The 13,646-nt window shown below is 42.7% G+C and overlaps 1 protein-coding gene across 2 annotated transcripts in view; it reads left to right on the top strand.

Moving 5' to 3' along the window:
* Positions 1-13,646, top strand: part of PTPRE (protein tyrosine phosphatase, receptor type E) — a 235,412-nt gene that overhangs the window by 25,616 nt on the left and 196,150 nt on the right. The window lies entirely within an intron of this gene.

The following is a 13,646-nucleotide window of genomic DNA, read 5'->3' on the forward strand; positions in this document are numbered from 1 at the left end:
TGGCTGCAGTGTTGCAGAAAAGTGCACTTGTGTTGCTGGAAAAAAAAGTCAACAGCATACTGGGTTGTATTAACAGGAGTGTTACTTGCAAATCAAGAGAAGCGATTCTTCTACTCTGTTCAGCACTGGTGAGCCCTAACCTGGGCTAGGGACAGACATTCAAAAAGCCTGAGCCTGAACTGATTCGATCTTTGCAGGTTAGTCTAACCTGGCTAGGCTAAATCAGTTTTGTAACTGGACAGACATCCTAGAAATGCAGTGGCTCAGGCTAGAAGCCAGGGGGCACTATAGCAGCCCTTCCTTTGTTGCTTCCACAGACCTGAGCTGAGGGGGGCATAGCCAGGCCCTGGCAGGACACTCTGATTATCCACCCCTCTCCCCAGGCAGCACAGCAGGGAATGTTTATAACTCCTAACACACTAAGAAAACAAAGCCTCTCTCCAGTAACTAATGGAGCGCTTCTTAAAGAGCTCTTTCAAGGAAGCACATTAAGCTACCTGTTGATTAGCTCCAAAAAGCCTGTCTGCCTCTTGTCTCCCACAGCACAGACCACAGCCAGTATGTGTTCTGCTAGCTAATGCTGAGGTGTCTACACAGGGCAGATGGGAGAGGGGACTAATCCCTATTTAGCAGGGAGAAGCCAGGCAGATGTTCTATACCTGCAAGTCTCTGCCAGAGTTCTGGCCAGGGAGCAGAGGGGAGGAGCCAGCCTTGCTGTGGAGCAGAGAGCCCTGCTCAGCCCAGAGAGCTTACTAGGATGCTGGGGGAGTCTAGTTTATCTTAAACCAGCCAGGGGTTTGGGACAGACATTGCATAAACCAGTTTAAGCCAAATCAGTTAAGTCTGATACTACATTCAACCAGGTTAATCTCAAACTGATTTCAGTCATTTTCAAACTGGCTTATGTGTACTGAACATCTGTTCTGTTACAAGTTTCAGCCAGTTTCTGATTGCTTAAACTGGTTTATGTGTAATGTCTGTCCCTAGCCGTGGAGTACTAAGTCCAGCTTTGAGCCCCACACTTCAAGAAGTATGTGAACATACTGGAAACATTTCAGTGCAAAGCAATGAAAATGTTAGGGGCCTGGGAGGCAAGACTTATGGGAAAAGGCTGAAAGAGCTAAAGTATTTATTCTGGATAAGAGAAGAATGAGAGGGAATTTGATAACAGCCTTCAAAAATCTAAAGGGTGATTTGTAGAGGGAATGGGGAGAGGCTTTTCTCTGTGGCTGTAGGGGAGAGAACCAGGAACAATGGCCTCAAGCTGAATCAAGGAAGCTTAGGCTGGAGATGAAGAGGAACTTTCTTACTATGAGGGTGGTCACTCATTGAAACAGACTACTCAGAAAAGTTGTGGAATCTCCAACCTTGGAAGTTTTAAAGAGCAGGTTAGACAGACACTTGACTGAGATGGTTTAGTCAGGGGTGATCCTGCCTTGAGTAGGGGGCTAGACTAGATGACCGACTGAAGTCCTTTCCAGTCTACTTTCCTATAATCCTATTGTGACAGGTGCCTGTCACTTTAAAACTGGGAGCAGGCAGCTGGCAGCTGTGGCCCAGCCCCAAGTAGCCGGCCATTTTAGCTTCAGGCTCACAGGGCCGAGGCACCAGTTTGCTGCAAGGAGTCAAAGGAGTAACAATACCCAGCTGAACTGCTGCTCATAGAACATCTTGGAATTAAGGGCAGGAGTTATTGGAGATGGCAGGAGGCTCCTGGTCCTGGGTATGCCTGAAAACTGAACCCTGCTAGGGACGGTGGCCTGGTGGGACTGTCTGTGGCCGGATGGTCCCCTAGAAGTGCCAGGCCAGCTACCTCCCCAGTGAAAAGCAAAAAGGGGTGTCTTAAAACCCCAGCCCCCATATCCTGGTTACCTGGACATAGGGACAGGCACGGGAGCCAGGCATGGTTACGGCCACCTGAGTCCCACAAGGGTGTAAGATTCTGGAGGCCCAAGGGAGGGGGCAGTAGTGTAGCCCTAGGGATAGGGCATGAGAGAAAAGGTGGCCTGCACAGAGTAGGGTACGCAGTGGTGGCCTGAAGGCCTGGAAGTTGGGGGCACTGAGTAGGGCTGAAAGGGTGGCCTGAAGAGCAGCACATTGGCCAACCCCCAGAGAAGGGTTTATGTGTAGAGAGGCCTGGGTAGGGGCTAGGGGCAGAGTCAGCCCAGTGTTCGGTGAATTGCCTAGTCACTATGCAGATGAGGGTCATGGGAGAGGCCCAAAAGGTTGCACCAGGGCCAGCCAAGGAGTGAAGGGATAAGCCTGGTGGCCTATGGGAGCCACTCAAAGGAGCAGGGCAGGGTGAATGTGGCCCAGTAAAAAGGGCTAGAGTCCCAGAGGCCCAATGAGAGCAGGCAGAGTGATAGAGGCCCCAGTGAGAGGCGGGCAGTATGCATGAGGCCCAGAACAAAGCAGTATGTAAATGGCCTAACAACGGACTGGGTTTGGCCTGACTTTAAGCCGGGGTACAGTAATAGCATGGATGCCATCTGTGAGGCATGGGCCATGGTGTATGGGAGGTACAGAGCTGTGGGTAGAGCCCCCTGGCATTGGTGCAGTAAAATGGGCAGCCTCCTGCATGTTACACCAATTAGCCTAACAATAAGTCATGGCAGACAAGGCAGGGTGGACTGCCCTACGTGGACAGATGGCCAGGCCGATGTAAGATCCGAGCCGTGAGATGGTCCCTTGTTACACTTCTGAAAGTAGGTTTGCACTGTATTAAAATATACATTTATGCCAGCATTTTCAACAGTGTTTTGGTTTTAGGTGCCTACTATGAGACGCTCTACAAGTGCGTATGTTTCAGAAAACGAGTTCTTAGCACTTTCTAAAAATCAGGTCTATTTAAGAAGTCTCATGTTGGGCATCTAAACATTAGCTGCTTCTGCAAAAAAGTGGCATTAATATTTAAAGTAGGATCGGTCACATCCACCTTCAGTATACATTTCACTGGAGAAGCCTGTTAACTCTACAGAGTTGAGATGAAATAGTGAGTGACAGATGTCTGAGATCCTTATAGGAATAGTTTGCAACCAGTAAATGCTTTTGTTTTTCTCCTCTGTTCAAATGGAGCATAATTTAGCTAGAGTAAAAAAAACAACGTTTTATATCACTTCATTTTCCATAGAGAAATTGTTAATGGGGTATACAGGCTAGCAGCCTCATATTGAATAATGTATTTATCAGTATTACAGGCAGCTTTCTCCTTATAATTTACAGTGTGGAGGTCATAAGCAATTTGGAGGGCAGAAGGTTCTCCTTACACTTTCCTCTTGAACTTAGAGGGGATTTTGATTTGTGCTGGTTCATCTGCAGTCATTGATTGGGTTGACTGTTTCCTATTCCAGTCACAGGAGGAAAGTCTTAATAAGATTACACGGAGAGAACCCTTCTCAGAAGATCCCATTAAAGTTGCTGGGTGACCGTATATCACATGGTAAAACCATGAGTACAGTATTCAAAGTCAAGGTTTCCATTTATCAGAGAGGGGATGGGAAGACAGCTTCTTCTATAAAGTTGCTTAGCAGCACTAGATTAAGATAATTTGAACAAACAGTTTAACAGGGAGCTGCATTCATCTATTGGAAAGAATGGATCCCATACTGCTGTTGTGTTTGTTCTCCATCAGATCAACCCTGAATGGAAAAGAGGTAAAAGGGAAAAGGCAGTTATTTGTTTAATTTAGTTAAGTGTACGTAAGCATGTATAGCCCTAAACACGCTTTCATGCATGCACGTGAACACGTGAATACACACACACTTATAAAAGCCTGTCTTTAATATATATATTAAAGACGCACCTAAAAAGTCTTACATTCATGTGTGTACATATGTATGTGTAAGGGTGCTTAGGGCTATATAATTTTTGTCTTATAAAAGAAAAATATAAATTACATGAAATAATATTTTAGTATAATGTCAGGAATTTATAAACTGAAGGAATTTCAGAAAGTAAAAATTGGGAACTTATTGTAAAACTATAATTTAAGTACCATTTAAAATTTTAATTGCTCAGCTATTCACAACTTGGAGGACTTATTTGCTATATCTGAGAGAGAGAATTCTTAAAGCTTTTAAACTATAAAGGCAAATATATGTATAACTTTAAGCACTGGATTTCCCCTTCTGAAGTAAATGGGACTGTTTGTATGAATGAATAATCATTTCTATAAAATTATTTAAGATTAAGACCTAGAATTTCATAGAAAATAGGTAGGGGTTTATTATCTCTGCAGCAGTAAAATAGAGATATTTAAAGTTACTTTTAAGTATGCACAGTTTATATGATTGTTCTGTCTGTTAGATAAATGCTGCTGCTGCTGTGTTCAAGGTATTGATGTAGCCCACTGCTTGAGAGAGGAGGTATATTTTATTAGTAAAGTTCTACTAAGGGTATATTAAATTATGCTATTTTAATATTGAAGATCTGCTTTGTGATTCTCTGTCTAACCTGGTTAATTACAAAACTGTGACAATGAAGGAAGGTTGACCACTGTTTATTTTTATAGGAATGAAAGCTAAAACTACAAGTTCATGGTAATTCATAGTGGTTTTTTGCATCTAAAAAAGATTAAAAAGGAAGTATTTCTCATCTTGTAAAGAACAGCTAAAGGGAAGCTCTGGTTTTACAAAGTTTTCACATTTTTATTATTAAAAGAAGTTACCATTAAATTAGATCTTAATACGTACCAGTTTATTTGGTATGTCAAACTAAGCAGCTGGGTAATGTATGATCATTCAGATGCATGAAAATCTCTGAGGAAACCTGATAAATCTTTCTCTCTCTCTCTCTCTCTCTCATATATATATATAAAATCTCTCCTTCAGTTGTTTTTGTGTTAGACTGAAATAGAACCCTTAGTTTAAAGAGCCAAATCAATTTGGTTTTGCAAGGGAAGCACTATTGCCTCACTGTGTAGTCCCCTGCCTGCCCCAAGCCCTGTAGCTTGCATTAAATACACATATTAAAGGCTCAAAATAAAAAGCCCCTGAAATTCTTCTATATGGGTTTCAGGACCCAGAAAACATTTAGTCATGGAACCAGTGCTCCCTTTTCATCACGAGGTCTGCCTTACCTTTCCCCTGTAGTCCTACTGGAAGACTTAAGCAGTAACAAGTAACAAGCTGCCTTCCATACCCGGATGAATTTAATCTTTGATGTATAATATGAAATGACAAGTAAACAAAATGTAATGTTAACGAAGTGACTGGATAATAAATCTTCCCTAAATACACTGAAGTGTGATTTATTTTGCATTGTAAATGTAAAGCTTTGTATCCCAATGCAGGTTTTCTTTTTGTCTGTGTTCCCCTGTAAGTAGAAACAGATGGCTTTGGCACTAACATATGTAACATAACCAAGTTATTTTGTTGGTTGATGCCATAATTCACAATGGGGTAGAAAAACTAGAAATCTAAACATTATTTCAATCAAAGTTACCCTCTCAGGAAACCAGCTTTGAGCACTGGTGAAATGCATCCTTCTACCTCGATGGCTACAATGGAAGCTGACACTGCTCAGCACCTCACAGGCTTAAGTATGGGAATGTCTAGATACAGTCTCTTCTTATGCCTCAAGTACTTTTATTGTTTCAGTTATTTTTTTAGTTTACTTTTTATTGTGGCAAAACAGGAAGTCCTTGGTATTTATTGCATCTTTTCCTTGTGATTGGTATAACTGTGGTGTACTTGTAAGGTACCAAAAAAACACTGAGAGGTTGCTGTTAAGTATCAGGCCCCTTACTCTTCTTTGATGCAAGGTGTTGAAAGAAGCAAATATGTAGAAGGTGGGAAAGAACCCACAGCAGCAAACAGGCAGGAGTGGCATTGATGAAGAACAATCCTTAGTTTTAGTCACTTGTCCTGGAAGGAGGCAGGAGCCCCCCTGGCCTGTCACCTAAATCAATTCCAGTCTCTGACTTGAGAGAGGATGTGCAGATGTAGCATCAGACACCTCGGTGGTGGGGTGGGAGGGTGTTTAAGGAAGTTATGTTTCTCTCTAGTTTGGCCATTCTGGGTGTGGGGAAAATTTGAAATTTGACAAGCATGTATTTTCTGATGAAACTTTCACTGAAAAATTCCCAGCCATCTCAGTACATAATTGGCAAAGCTACATATTTCTTGTGCAGTTGTCAAAGTGGGTGCTAATAAACTTTAACATTAAATCAGCCCATTCTGGTCATGCACTGTTTTGCAGACAAACCTGTCTTTAAGTATTGTTAGAAAGTAGTAGAAAAGGAATTTGCTAGATATTTTAATCCCCCTGCTTTAAATGGTAGGGTTTTTGTACTATGAATGCAATTGGACAAAATTAGGGGGTGAATGAAATGAATCAGTCTATATAAACTTCCATAACATTCATATAACTCAGAATTTTGGCAAAGTGAGCTGGTAATTAATTTTGTGTTGACCACTTAAATGTGTATATGGCCAAGATTTCCAAAGAGAATGTTTCTGCTATGTCCTTACAGTTCTATTAATCAGATTGAATATTTCAAATTTTCCTTTAGTAAATATTCTCCTAAAATAATATCTATTTCCAAACCCATAATTTAGGAATCTGTTGGATAGGGAAATAATAATCAGATCTGGAGTCAAAGACTACTTTGTTTCACATTTGGTGGATTTTCTCTCAGGATCTGAAATAAATGTATATTTTGTGTTTAGAGAGACATAGGTTTCTAGGCCAGTGCTTCTCAACCTTATTAGACTGGAGGCACACCTTAGAATATGCCAGATTGTTGTTTTTCACTTGTTTTAAGACTACAGAAAAATGATAGAGCATTTTTACTGTTGCAAAATGCTCAGAAAGGCCACAACAAGTCAGAATGTTTTAATGCCATGAATTCCTATTGGAAGTCTCCTGATTTATCTTGTGGATCAGGTTCACATACCTAACAATGCTAACATTGTGTGGCACTCTGTGGGACCTTTGAAAACATCTCAGAGCACCCATGGACAGCATATCACCACTTGATTCTACCTGCAAGGGCAGATCCTGGGGGAGTGGCACCCTCTTTCCACAGTGTAGCTTATGTTGATGACTTCAGTTCCCCTGAAGCCTGGGTCCACTGTGGAATCTGAGGTGCGGGTGGAGCTCCAAGCTGGAAGGACCAAGGATGGGATACTTGGGGGACCAAGCAGGGAGCAGGTGAGGAAGGAGATGAGCTTCATCTGCTGCTGCTGACCCTAGGACCATTCCTGCCCTCCTCTGGTCAAGGGCTGCAGTGCAGGCTGCTGGGCTCAGCAACAGTGGCAGCAGATAGGTCCCTGCCTCTTCAGTGCATTTCCCCCACCATCCCACAGTCTCCAGCTGCAGGAAGTAGCTACAAAAGGTGTTGGGCCTGGCTAAGGATGACAACAGTGGTGGTCCTCCTTCCCATGCCTGCTTTTGATCAGTGGAGGCACCTGGAGAGACCGGGCGAGGGAGCAAGAGTCACTGCTGCTGTCCCCAGTTGAGCCGGGTACCTCATGCTGCCATGCACAGAAACTCTAGTTCAAGCAGGTCAAGAGAGGCTCTGGGGCTCCCACAACCCCTGGGTCATCTGCAGACAGCAACAGTGGTGGTGTAGGGTCCTCCTTGCTACTCCCAGTGACAGCCCCTGGACAATTCCTGCTGGAAAGGAGAAGGAATGAGACGTGTCTGCACTGAAAGGAAGCAGGTGCTGAGAGGTGGGGAGAAAGGGAGTCTTACTTGCTTTGGGATTCAGAAGTCTCCAGCAGATGCTGCCTTGGTGTGGTCTGCCTGCTGGAGGGAGGAGAGGTTGCAGCCACCCCTCCAGGGCCAGTGACATCTTCTGCACCCCACTTTTCAAATTCTGAGATTCATCCATGCCCCCCATCTCTCTCTCTCTCTCTCTCATTAGCTGTATTTATTGTTATTTTTACAGCCTGAATTGATTCAATCTTTGCAGATTAGTCTAGCCTGCCTAGATAGAATTCATTTGCAAGTGAATAGACATTGACTGTTAACTCAGGGAATGCAGAGACATGCCTCAGGCCAGAAGCCGGGGGGGGGTGCTAGAGCAGCTCTGGGAGGAGATTTAATTCTCCCCTCCCTGTCCCACTGGTATGGACCTGAGATGGAGTCTGCCTGGTGCTCCCCTCTCACTGCTACAGTGGTGGAGATGGGCACAGACAGATGCTGATCTGCATGGCTCCCTGAGACAGAGCGGGCAGGCACGGGCACCCCCCATTCTACCCTCTCTGCCCCTGGGGGACTTCAGCCATGGTCTGGCCACCCCAACTGCTACTGCTGCCACTCACCACTGCAGCAGCAAGGGGGAAGCACCTGACAGACCCCAATTTGAGTCCATGCCAGTGGGACAGAGGAGGGTAGGGGGGATAAACCTCTTCCCTGATATCTTTGGGGCCAGCATCTGGCCAGGGCCCCACCCCTGCTCGTCTCTGCTCTGGCTGGGGAGCAGAGGGGTGGGGCTAGCCCTGCTCTGCTAGGGCAGAGAGCCCAGCCCAGAGAGCATGCCAGGATGCTGGGGGACTTTGGTGTAACTTAAACCAGGAAGGGGCCTGGGACAGAAGTTGCATGAACTGGTTTGAACTCAATCAGTTAAGTCTGATACTGCATTCAACCACGTTTATCTTAAACCGCTTTTGGCCATTTTGATACTGTTTTATGTGCACTGAATTTATATTCTGTTTAAACCCGTTTCTGATCACTTAAACCAGTTTATGTGTAATTTCTGTCCTTAGCTCTAGAGTTGGATTTTTAATTATGCTAAATATAAAAATACATAAGTTCTTGAACAACTAATAAATGTAGACCTGTGTCACTAGTTTCCTTTATAAAATAATCTAAATAAACATTTTAAAAAATGCAAGCAGCAAAACAATTAAAATAGGATTTTCATTGTGCCCTATCACTTGCCCCGCTGTTAATAGTGGATGAGGTTGTTTCAAATCTGCATACATTCAAGCACAATTCTGTTTCTTACAGTGAAGATGGAATCACATAATAAATAATATACAAACGACAAATGCAAATATAATTGTATATGTGAATTCAGGAAGCAGATCTGTGATTGAGTGCCAATGTCAATCAATCCTCTGCGCCACAATATATTGCATCCTATTCCAGAAGTGTTAAACCCCTCCTCCCCCCTGTAATTAGAAACCTTCCCACATACGTAGGAGGAATTTTGTATCACTTGAGTTATTTCCCATTGCTATTCTGTCAATCATCATACATCCATCAGCTTCTTCTGTGTCATCTTTTAGAATGATACTGTTCCTCTGATGTGTCTGGAAGGTATTGGCTTCTAATTCTCTCTAACTTACTGTTTTATGTGAACAGAGGTTTTCCAGAATAGTTCAGTGGGATGTTTGAGAATGATTACATTATTAGTGAGCAAATAAAGGCAAATCATAGCTCCTGTTGCCATCATTGCTGTGTGAAGCCTCTATGTTTATGTAATATATTTCACACTAATGATTAGCAGTTACACTGTGATGAAATAGATTGCTAATACTCAGTGGCTTAACTAAGGTGATGCAAATGGGAAATGGTCCTGGGTGCTGATTTGGGAGAGGTTGGGGCAGAGGGTGCAAATCACCAATACTCCTGTGTCCCAGGTGCTGCTACTAACCCCCTCCCCGCAAGAGTTCCATAAACTTGACTCAACCTTGTTAGCAAAAAGATGAAATGTGTGTGTTTTTGTTTGTTTGTTTTTTTGGGGGGACTGAATTTAACATTTACTGCACTTCCCTGTTTCTGTGTATATAAATGCAGCTATCTTGTAAACCATTTGGCATGCATCTGTTCCCATCCGTTCCAAGCTTTTCTGAGCTGCACTCTCTCTTTACTCTTGATGAAATGTGCTGGAAATGCATGTTTCTGGTCTCTTTCACCTGTCCTCTTCTTAAAAAAAAAAAAAAAGGATTTGAATGAACTAATGCTGTGGTTTAATACAATAGCTCTTTTCCTCTGGGAACAGGATCTCAAATAGGTCAGAGTACAAGACAGAATAGAATCCTGTGTTCCTTCACACCATGCGTTGGAAAGGAACAGCACCACAGAAAAGAAGTCATATTGGGGCTGAGCAGAGATGAAAAGAAAGCAGCTGCACAGAGGGGTCGGTCCCCTGCTAAGCTCTCTGCAAAACTATCCGACCTCCCCTCTGCAAAACATCTGTGCAGGCATTGGGCCAGGCAAGAAAAAAAGACCACGGAGAGAAGGAAATTGTGTAAGTGGTGGAAAGTAAATGCTGCTTGAAGTTAACCCAGAATTAAGTTACTGCAACATTTAATTCCTTTTTTTTAACTCCAACATGAGAGGATTCAGTGCAGCATTGGTCAGCAGCTGGGGGTGGCAGGGCACTCTGTAAGAATTTGGTCTTCTAACAGTTTGAAATTCATTTAAGTCTTGCCTAAAAACAATGAGCTATTACTAACTTACCCCAGTTGAGGGGCTGGCCTAATGACTCAACTGTTCCAAGTTAACTGGAAAATTGCATTTGGCAAGAAGTAAAGAATAACAGGCAAATGTGAACCATCTCATGAGACAGTTTCAAACAATCTGCAAAACTACTGAAGGCATTGCTTTGTGCTCTGTGCTCTGCTACCAAAAACTCTGAAGTGAGCTACACAGCATTCCATGGACCTAGTAATCAGTTATGTAATTACTTTAAAGGACATGAAAAGAGCCAAGTGCTTAAAAGTTAAAGATGCCAAATTTGATCACCCAGTCAGTCTTAATTCTGCCCCCTTGTTAGGTCCATCATCTTCACTGACTGAGGTATTTGGCCTATGTGAAAAAAAATAGCATGAAAACATGTCATTAAAGTTTGTATCATATTTCAGCTGCAAAAAGACATCAAAATATGGCTGCAGATCAGACTGTACCAACCTTTAATTATTAACTTCAGATTGCTTAGGTTGCAAAATTAAGCAAACTTTTTAATGTAATTTCCTAGATCTTTTCTTAAAAGGAAAAATAACTTTTTATATATAACAGTTACATATCATTATCAAGTTTGGAACAGAGCCTTCAGCCTTGAAACAAAGGTTGACACCAAAACTACACAGCTTCATCAGTTGGCATCAGGACTTGGGTGTTTTCCAGGTTGGAAAGTGGTTTGTATAATGCTGGAACTGGATTTTGGGAATGTCTTTATGAAGGGATCAACCTGGATTTGCTGATCTCCTGTGCAGAGTAGCTAAAGGAGGAAATGGAGAACAGAGGCTGTGTGCTGCATCCAAGAATATCTCTCTTCCCATAGCAGAGGTGGCAATTGCTGCTGCTGCTGCTGCCTGGGCCACTTGGACAGCTTCCAAGCCCTGCCCCTTTTTGGTAGCTTGTCCTTGAGTGCATCTACATGAGATGCTAACTGCACAGTAGCTGAATAATAGTGGGCAGGAGTGCATCACAGCACAACAGTGCTAATATACTACTGCACAGTATTATTAGGCTACTGTGCAGTAAAATCACTAAAAAGGTGTTTACTGGCACTACTGCGCAGTAATTCATTTAGTGCCTGATTATACAAGTACTAAATAAATGCACAGTAACCACTACACAGTAGTGTCTTGTGTAGATGTGCCCAATCTGCACAAAAAATTGAGGAACACAAGGTGGGCTGGAAAAAGGAATAGAGTGGTTTCTAAGAACAACAGAATCCTTTGTTTTTCATCAGAAGCTGCACAATATTTTATAGGTAGCAAGGGGTGAGAAGGGATCCAGAAGGCACCTATGGCTGCATCCAGAAGAGCACGGACATGCAGTATGTGGTGGGTGCTGCAGACCTGTCTGGGGCGCCACACACTGCACATGCAGGCATTTCCTGCATTGCTATCTTGCAGCATGGGGGGTGGAGGGATTTGACCCTGGGAGAACAAAGGTTAAACCCAACCCTGAAGACCTCTGTGTACCAAAAAGGGGTCAAAAAACCCATGCCTTAAAAAGCGGGGTTGCACATGTGGCAGCAGTACACACCACCCAAAACCAGAGCCTGGCTGGAGCCACACTCTGGCTTCTGGCCAGAGTGGAGCCACACTCTGGCTTCTGGCCATGCTCCCAGCTGCAGAAGCACTGTGGCTGCAGCTTCTCGAGGCCCCCAGGACCCTGGGTAAGTCTGTTACAGCCAACACAGTGCTGGCCCCAGCCCCCTGTACCCCGCCCTGGGTAATCTGCTGCACACCAGAGCTCACATGGCACACCTGGGGACAAGTAGGAATGGCACAAAATTCCCAGGGAAACAAATGGCTGTATTCATTTGAACGTGGCCTTTGTAGCCAGAGAATATTCTCCCTATTCCACAGTAAAGATTTGATGCAGACAATAGAGGTGCAAGACCTTATCAAAGAATAGGTCGCAAAAGTTCTTTTAAAATAAGAAGTGCTGGTCACTACTAGCTCCTTGTAACAGTTTTGTGAGAGATTTGTTTGGTCACATATAGTTTTCATTTTATATTTTCAACATCCATTTGCAACAATATGTATGGACTCCATAAATAATATAAACCAATCTTTGTCACCAGAAATAAAATTAGAGAGAGAGAGAGATTGATCAGTCATATGATATACTGGGAACTGTGACACAAAATGAGATTTGTTTATGCTATTTGTATTGGTATTAATTCCTACTGTTAATCAGAAATCTTGGAGAAGCACTTCATTTTGCAAATCTTTCTTAAGGAAGGATGGAGCCTGAATTTCCAGAGGTGAATTAGTGTGTTTTAGTATCTCTATATTTGTGTTCATTTTATGATGACTAGTTGAATCCAAGAGCGAGGATTAGAACTGATCTAGTGAGGTTACCAATGGGGATGGAAAGAAAAAGCCAGATTAAGCAGAAAGAGCACATAAAGGTGACTACACTGTAGAGAACGTGGAAATTCAAATTTCTGGTGCAAAGAATGTATGAAAGGAGAAATGGGACCAGTGAAGTTTTTGCAGAATCTTTGAGGGATTGGAATATGGAGAGGCTTAACATATGATGTGAAAAGCACTTGGACAGTCTAAGACAACTCCCAGACACCCAGAGCAGCTGCTGTGATAAATGGGAAGGAATAAACCCACCAACAAGATGACTTTGGGGTGTGCTATTTCCATAATAAGCAGCAATTCTGTAGGCTCTCTTTCCTTTTTTCACTTGTACATTGTCATCTGATAAGTTTAAGCCAATCAGAAAAATAAAAATCAAGATGGCACTTATTCACAAAAATGGCAATACCTAATCTGTAATTTACATTTTCCTGCAGTTTTTTCCCCTCTTCCCTCACTTCTGAGCGTGTTTCTTCACCAGTTCTTCATCACCTGAATGAGCTAGTTTCTGTAACTCAATTTAAATAAATCATGAATTTGCCAAAAATAAAATCTGTCTATATCCAAAGCCCAGATGAGGTCATGGCGCCTGCTAAATCACTCTGACCCTCTGAAGAAAATAAAACAAATTGTTTAGTTAATTTTTTAGTGCTGCTGGGAAATATTTTTGAAAAAATTACAGTAGGAATTCAGTGACTACATGCAATGTATTATTAGCTAATTGAGAGAGTCATTAACTCTGGATGCAGAATTAGTATGCTACATTAAAATGTCACCTTATCTGAATTCATTGTAATTTGTGGTGAAATAACATATTTTTGAACAAGTACTTGACATGTATCTTTTGTTTTACTGGCTGGCAAATGT

The sequence above is a fragment of the Gavialis gangeticus genome, unplaced genomic scaffold (genome assembly GCF_001723915.1).
Source record: "Gavialis gangeticus isolate Ggan-Ray unplaced genomic scaffold, GavGan_comp1, whole genome shotgun sequence".
Classification (NCBI taxonomy): domain Eukaryota; kingdom Metazoa; phylum Chordata; order Crocodylia; family Gavialidae; genus Gavialis; species Gavialis gangeticus.